The sequence below is a fragment of the Pteropus alecto genome, unplaced genomic scaffold (assembly GCF_000325575.1).
Source record: "Pteropus alecto unplaced genomic scaffold, ASM32557v1 scaffold61, whole genome shotgun sequence".
NCBI lineage: Eukaryota > Metazoa > Chordata > Mammalia > Chiroptera > Pteropodidae > Pteropus > Pteropus alecto.
This window is the reverse complement of record NW_006434835.1, coordinates 624,577-631,225: the sequence shown is the minus strand read 5'-3', so window position 1 is coordinate 631,225 and position 6,649 is coordinate 624,577. Positions and strand designations below refer to the sequence as shown.

Here is a 6,649-nt window from a genome sequence, read left to right as displayed (position 1 = left end):
CCTGGTCCCCGAGCGTGCAGACAGGGCCCCAAGACCTGTCCTCGTCTTTATCGACACCCCATGTGGGTGGCCCGGCGCAGGTGCACCAGCCGCTGGTCGCAGCGTCCCTGTCCTGCCGCGGGGAGGGCTGCAGTCCCTCGGTGCCCTCCGCCTGGACGCACGCCAGAGCCATCTGAGGGGACCCAGGTTCCCATGCTTGCTGCACCCCACACCTACCACGTCAGACCCGGGGCTCCCTGTGTGGTGGCGTTTCTAAAGTCACCTGATTCTCACGTGCAGCCAAGGGCGGGCCACGTCCGCTGGTGGCGCGTGGCCACTTTCCGGCAGGCGCAGATTCCGGTCCTCTGACCGGGGCGTGCAGCCTGGGAGTGCCACTTGTCATGATGAGACTTGGTCACTGGCCGCACTCGGAGCCACCATGGCATCCGCCAGACCAGTGACACAGAGCCAGTGACACAGATCCCGCGTGCTTCCCGGGAGAGGGCAGCTCCTTCCACCCGGCGGCGGCCGCCGCGGTGCACGCGGAGCCGCGGGGTAAGTTGCCGCAGCAGCGGGAGCCTGTGCGCTTGAGGTTCTGCTGCGTGAGCGCCGCTCGCCCCACGTCAGTCCGGGGTGCCTGGACTGGGCGGCGCACGGCGAGGGTGAGTGCGGGCTGCCTGCCTCTCGGCGCTTCGCGGCGTGCTGGTGTCTGTAGCAGAGGCGGCAGAGGGGCTGCCACGTCCTCCCGCTCCCCCCTGGCAAACATGCTTAACGAGCGTCGCAGCGCGCCACGAATGCGTTTGTACCGAAGGCTCGGGGAGCTCTGCAACCTTCCGTAATTCAGTCTGAGTAGCTGCGCGTCTTCCTAAGCTACGTTAGTTATTCTTTGCTTTCATACGGTTAATTTGCATAGTGAATAAAATTTAGTATTTCTTTAATGTATCAAATCCTTGCATGTATCAATTCTTAATGTGCAGGAGCAATGGTATAAGCGGAAAAGAGGAAGTGGTTTGGTGTATAATAGAAAACAATTATTTTGGTTTTATTTTGTAATAATAACTTGCCAGTTTCCGGTTGTTATGATTTCATTCGTTTGGTTGCAAATGAAGGGTCAAAGGAAACCGAGTCCGCGGCCTCAAGGGCTCTGCTGGCATTTGCAGCCCCCCGACGGGCTCTGTCTTGTGTCTGCCGTGCTTCCGTGCGGCCCGACCCCCTGCGCCCGTTGCTCCTGTGGGGCTGTGGCCGCCGTGGCGACAGCAGCGTGGGTCTTCGGGGCTGTCACGCCCGTGGCGGTTGGAGCCAGACCTACCTGGGTCTGTGCTCGGCTCCTCCGCGCGGGGCGCGTGACGGGGACACGTTTCTCTCGTGCGTCGGTCCCCTCGGGGGCAGAGAGGAGGTGAAGGTTTCGGCCCTGCTGGCCTCTGGGCTGTCAGGGAGATCAGCTGGGAACTCTGAATCGGTGAACAAATGTGTTAATTACTGGCATTAATTCTCACTTGCCCCCAAAAACACCTGTCATCAGAAACTGAGGCAGAGCCGCGGCGTTCGGCTGGCCCACAAGAAAACAAGACTCTAGGACAAAAACTTTACATGAGCTTTTCGGGAAACTGAGAAAAAGGGGAAAGAGCCTTTTGCCACCGTTTGCTGAGAAGAAAACCGTCGCCCCTTTTCCTTTCTCTGGGTTCATCTGACAGATTTCTGAGCCGTCAGGGAAAGTGCCCGCTAGGGACGAGGGGCCTGGGGTTCCTGACGGCACGTGAGCTGAGAAGGGCCACCCTGTGCCTGGGCATCAGGCAGCGGTCACCACAGGGTGACTGCAGTCCACTCTGCCTCCATTGATTCAGCTACCGGTGCTTCTCCAGATACGCACGCGCTGCTTTCCCTGTTCCTCTGTCCATGCATCTGTCTGCCTGTCTGTACATTCATCCATCCATCCATGTATAAATCCATCTGTCCATCCATCTATCTATCCATCCATCTGTCCAGTCAGCCATCCATCCACCCACTCACCCACTCATCCATCCATAAATCCATCTGTCCACCCACCCATGCATCCATCCATCCATCCATCCATCCATCCATCCATCCATCCATCCATAAATCCGTCTGTGTGTGTATCCATCCATCCATCTACCCACCTATCTATCTGTCCATTCGTCTATCTACCTGCCTGTCTGTCATCTGTCTGTCTGTCTGTCTGTTCTTTCCCTCTTGGTAACCAGTTTCAAGGAAGAGAACATGATGAATAGAAGACGGGGAGAGACGTGCTCATTGGCAGTGAAGCCCATTCTGCCTGGAGCAGTTAGTGTGAGCTTTACCCAAATGGCAAGTGTTAAGCTTGATCATGAAGCTTGAGTAGAAATTATGAGAAGGCAGGAAGGCCGTGGGCTGGTGAGGTTGCACTTGCAACATGTGAAAAGCGTGACAGGGATGGCTGTGGAAATGGCGAAGCGATGGCTTTGCGTCATCTGCCATGCTCAGGAGTTTGAGGCACCCTCCTGTCGGACAGGGGACCCCAACCCCTGGGCCATGGACCAGTAGCATCCACGGCCTGTTAGGAACCGGGCTGCACAGCAGGAGGTGAGCAGCGGGCAAGGGAAGCTCCATCTGCGTTTGCAGCCGCTCCCCAGCGCCGGCATCTCCGCCTCGGCTCCGCCTCAGGTCCTCAGGCGTTAGATGCTCACAGGAGCGGGGTCCCCGGGGCCACACAGGGTGGGGACCGCTGCTCTGGGGCATGGAGGTCCATGCGCAGGAAACGATGATGGAGGGAAGGCGAGAAAGAGCGGAGGACGCGGAAATGCGCGTCGGGCCCGCCCCGCCCCGCCCCCCCGGAAGCCCCCGCCCAGCCAGCTTTATGGGAAAAACGAAAGAGGAATATTTTGTGACATGTAAAACTTATGTGAAATGTGCATGTCTGTGTCCACAAGTAATGTCATCGGCCCTCGGCCACGCACACGGCTGCGGCGGTGGCCGCGCTCACACGGAGCTGAGCAGCCGTGGTGGGGCCTGCATGGCCCGCGAAACCTGAGCCGCTGCCCACCCTGGGCCAAGAAGCCTGTGCTTGTATCTGTGGTCACTTTGTCACGACCCTCAGGGTTTGTTTACAACCCGTAAGTGGCCAGCCCCCCAAACAGGCTCCCTCTTGTGACGGTCCCCCTGGGACGGTTCCAGCTTCTCAGTTCTGAGCTGAGGACGCTCCGATGGACTTCGAACTCCCTTTACTTCGTCCCGCACACTCAGTGCCCCTCCGATGTGCCCAAACCCCCTGTCACCTGCCCTCGCCCTCAAGCAGGCCTCACTGGGGGGCGCCGTCTCGCGGGACGGCCTCGGGCGGCCTTTCCGGGCTGGCCTGGCCCAGCTCCCCCCACGCCGCCCTGTGGCTGGGCCTCACCCTCCAGCCCCGGCCAGGGCAAGTCCTCGCGGCGTCCTCCTCCCTCCTCTCCCGCCCCGCGGCCCTGCCTCTGGCCAGCCGCCTGCACTCGGCGGCCCGACCCTTCGCAGAGCCGCCCGCGTCCAGCGCGACTCCACACGGGCCCACGGGCAGCGCCGGGCCTCCTCCTGGCGACCCCACGCACTCGTCCCCACTGCACTGTGAGCACCTGGGGGAGGGGGACCTCGCCTTCAGAGCCACAGCCCGCGGCTCCATGCCCGGCCCGGCAGACGGCACGGCAGGGAGTGCTGACCGAGGGCCCAGACGCAAAGCCAGGAATCACAGTTGCGCTTGATCCGCCCAGCCACGTGAGTCACTGCGCCTTGCGGACACTGTCTCGCAGGACAGCCTCGCGGGAAGCTAGCTCCCCTCCTCCATTTTGGACTCTGCGCCCACACTTTGGTTTGCTTGTCACAAAGCATGAGGGGGGCCACGCAGAGGGCCAGTGGCCGGCGGGGCACACGGAGGCCCGCGCCTAGCGGGCTTCCGGGCTACCAGGTCCATGCCGGGTCGTCCCCAGCGGGCGTGTCCCCGGACTCTCCTCCCTGTGGTCGGTTTTCATGGACATTCGGAATGCGAGGCCTCAGCCGTCCATGCCATGCAGGACGGTGCGTGTGAGGGGCCGTTTCCAGCGGCCGAGACAGCGTGTTGCTAAGGCCCCTGCAGGCACTGGGGTCCGAGGAGGTGCTGGAGGAGGCATCTCGTTTGCTCTGTTTCACTCATGTCTAACGTACGAGGCCCCCGTGGCTCACCTTCCTCCGGCAAGAGCGGGCAGATTCCCTGAAGAGCTGGTCCTCGGGGGTGTCTCCCTGGGGTGCCGGCGGCGGCCCCCTCTCTCCTAGCCCCCAGGGAGACACTGGCCCCTGGACGGACCGTAATAAATGCTCGTCCACTGACTGGGAAACAATTTGATTGGAAATAGCTTTGTTTGCCAAAAGAAACAGAGTGCGTTTGCCATGGTTAAAGTGCTCCCGTCCGACAAAGTGGGGGCCCCCTCGGCGAGACGGAGGGGACAAGGCCATGCAGGGCACGAGCGCATCTCCATCCCACACCCCGCAGCTCTGCAACACCCCCTATCAGCACAGTGACCCCAAGATCCCCGAGTGAGGCCATGGAGCGCTGACAGGGTTTTGTCGATGTTTTACAAACAGGCGATAATTCTTAGGGCCAGTTCCTCGTCACCCAAAAGCATTGAAGTAGAGACTCTTATTTTCATCTTGAACAAAAGAGGAAATGGCCGAGGACATTTAGTGAAAGAGTCTGTCTCACCTGATCGTCATCCTACTGTGTGCTGCTCCTGGGTCATGAGAGCCGACAGGCCCGTAGCAGTTGTCTGGGCGTCATCCAGAGAAGTGGAATTTTTTCATTTAAACGTCTGGGGAAGTAGATCCATTTTATCAGAGTTTGGTGCAGTCTGTTGCATAGACGTGTGGTTTACTGTCTTTTAGAAATTGAAATTCACTGATTTCAAAACAAAATTGTTATTTTTCTTATTTATGTGAACCATATTTTTTTTCTGAACCAGTGGCCAGCCCTCACTGGGAAGAAAAAAAAAAACCTCACAAGTTTAATTCCATTTCTCCCAGAACTGTTATGTCTTAGTTTTCTGACGGAAATTGAGGTGTCTGGAGCTGCAAGTTGGCGTTACTGTCCCGGTGTGGTTTGTGGGACCCACAGGGCGGTCCCGAGGGTGCCCTCTGTGGGGAGGGACTCATGGGCCCTCCAGACTGTTCCCTCAGCCCCCCGTCCCTGTGTTCAGCCTGGGACCAGCGCCACCCCCGGGCCGTCTGCAGCGAAGCAGGGTGCATGCACGGGGGTCAGAGGATGGAGGCCCATAGCCAACATGCCACCAGTGTGGAGCTTGGTCCTTGTGGCCACACCAGCCCAGATGAGCAGGACAGAAGTGGCTTGCCCGCAAGTCCCTGCTCATGCTCAGATCTCAAAGGTGTGGCAGTGACTCTGGTTCGAGCAGGCGAACCTGGCTCAGAAGGGCTACCTGATTGTGTGGTGGCTTTGTGGCTTCTGTCAGGGGCAGTGACGAGGCTGGGTGGCCAACCGTGTCACCATGTGGCCTGGTAGCAGTGACGAACCTCACCCGTGTCTTCCACGCAAAGCCAGGGTTACTGGTGACGAGGCTGGCGTCCCTGCTGCAGCCACGTCTGCCCGGGGTGCTCTGGGTGGTTTGCTGGCATAGTCACTAAGGCAGCCGTGGCCGTCAACACAGCCACATGCACGGGACAGCACTGTGCAGGCCCCCCAGGCCTTGCAAGCTCCGCTGCAGCCCTACTGAGCACGCTGGGGACACCCTGAGGACAGGGCAGGCCTCGGGGTCCCTCTCTGCTTTCAGGGAAGGATAACTGTGGTTCCTCCACGGTGTTGTGGGGGCCGGAAGCTCGAACACGCAGCCTTTCCACGTCCCACTGCCCCGGGTGGGAAACCCCTGGGCCTGCTTGGGGGAGGAGGCGCGAGGCAGGAGATGCTGACGGGCTGCCCCGGCCCCCCCCCCCACCGCTCGCCTTCCAGTAACCCTCACTCCCAGGGTTCAGGGCGAGGGGCCTGACGCCTGTGACTGCAGTGGCCCTGGCAGTCAGGGACGATGGCCACCCTCCTCAGCCATCCAGCGGACGTTTCCCTACCCGTGTGCCGGAGGAGACTTTAAGGGGCTGTGAAAGCAAGGCTCGCCCCTCTGCCCCGTGCTGTCGGCGAGCTGGCATCGGGACAGTCCTGCCGCCGAGCTCGAGCGGGGGACGGGCCGGTGTGTAGCACACACAGGTGTCCACACTGCTAGGCGGCCGCTCTGCCAGGCCGCCGTCTGCCTCGGGCTTGTCTCAGCCCACAGGTGTCTTCCCCCGGCCGCCGCCCGTCACCCTCATGGCTCTCTGCTAGGTCGCAGAGTAGGGTCACTGACCTTGAGGACGGGGAGTTTTGGTCTCACTGTCCGGTCTGCACACCCAGCCGAATGCCACTTCCCAGAGAGCAGGCTGCCATGGCCTCATAGGTGGCCCAGGGCCTGTGCAGCCGGGTCACCCGCACACAGGACAGTGAGCCGAATCCCCCCTTCCCTGCTGGAAGGAGCAGCCAGTCTCTCAAGGGCTGAGCGGTCTGCGGGGTCCCCGTCACCCAGGGAGCTAGCGAGCAGTGCTGGGGGGGGCTCCCGCCCCAGGCCCTGACCAGGCTGGTCGGCCGAGTCCTAGCCGGGCGTGCGCCTGCGAATGTCACGGGCTGGGCCGCGTGCCGGAG

General features: G+C 60.9%; 1 protein-coding gene across 1 annotated transcript in view; it reads left to right on the top strand.

Annotated features, from left to right (window-relative positions):
• Positions 1–6,649, top strand: part of MYT1L (myelin transcription factor 1 like) — a 77,625-nt gene that overhangs the window by 14,608 nt on the left and 56,368 nt on the right. The window lies entirely within an intron of this gene.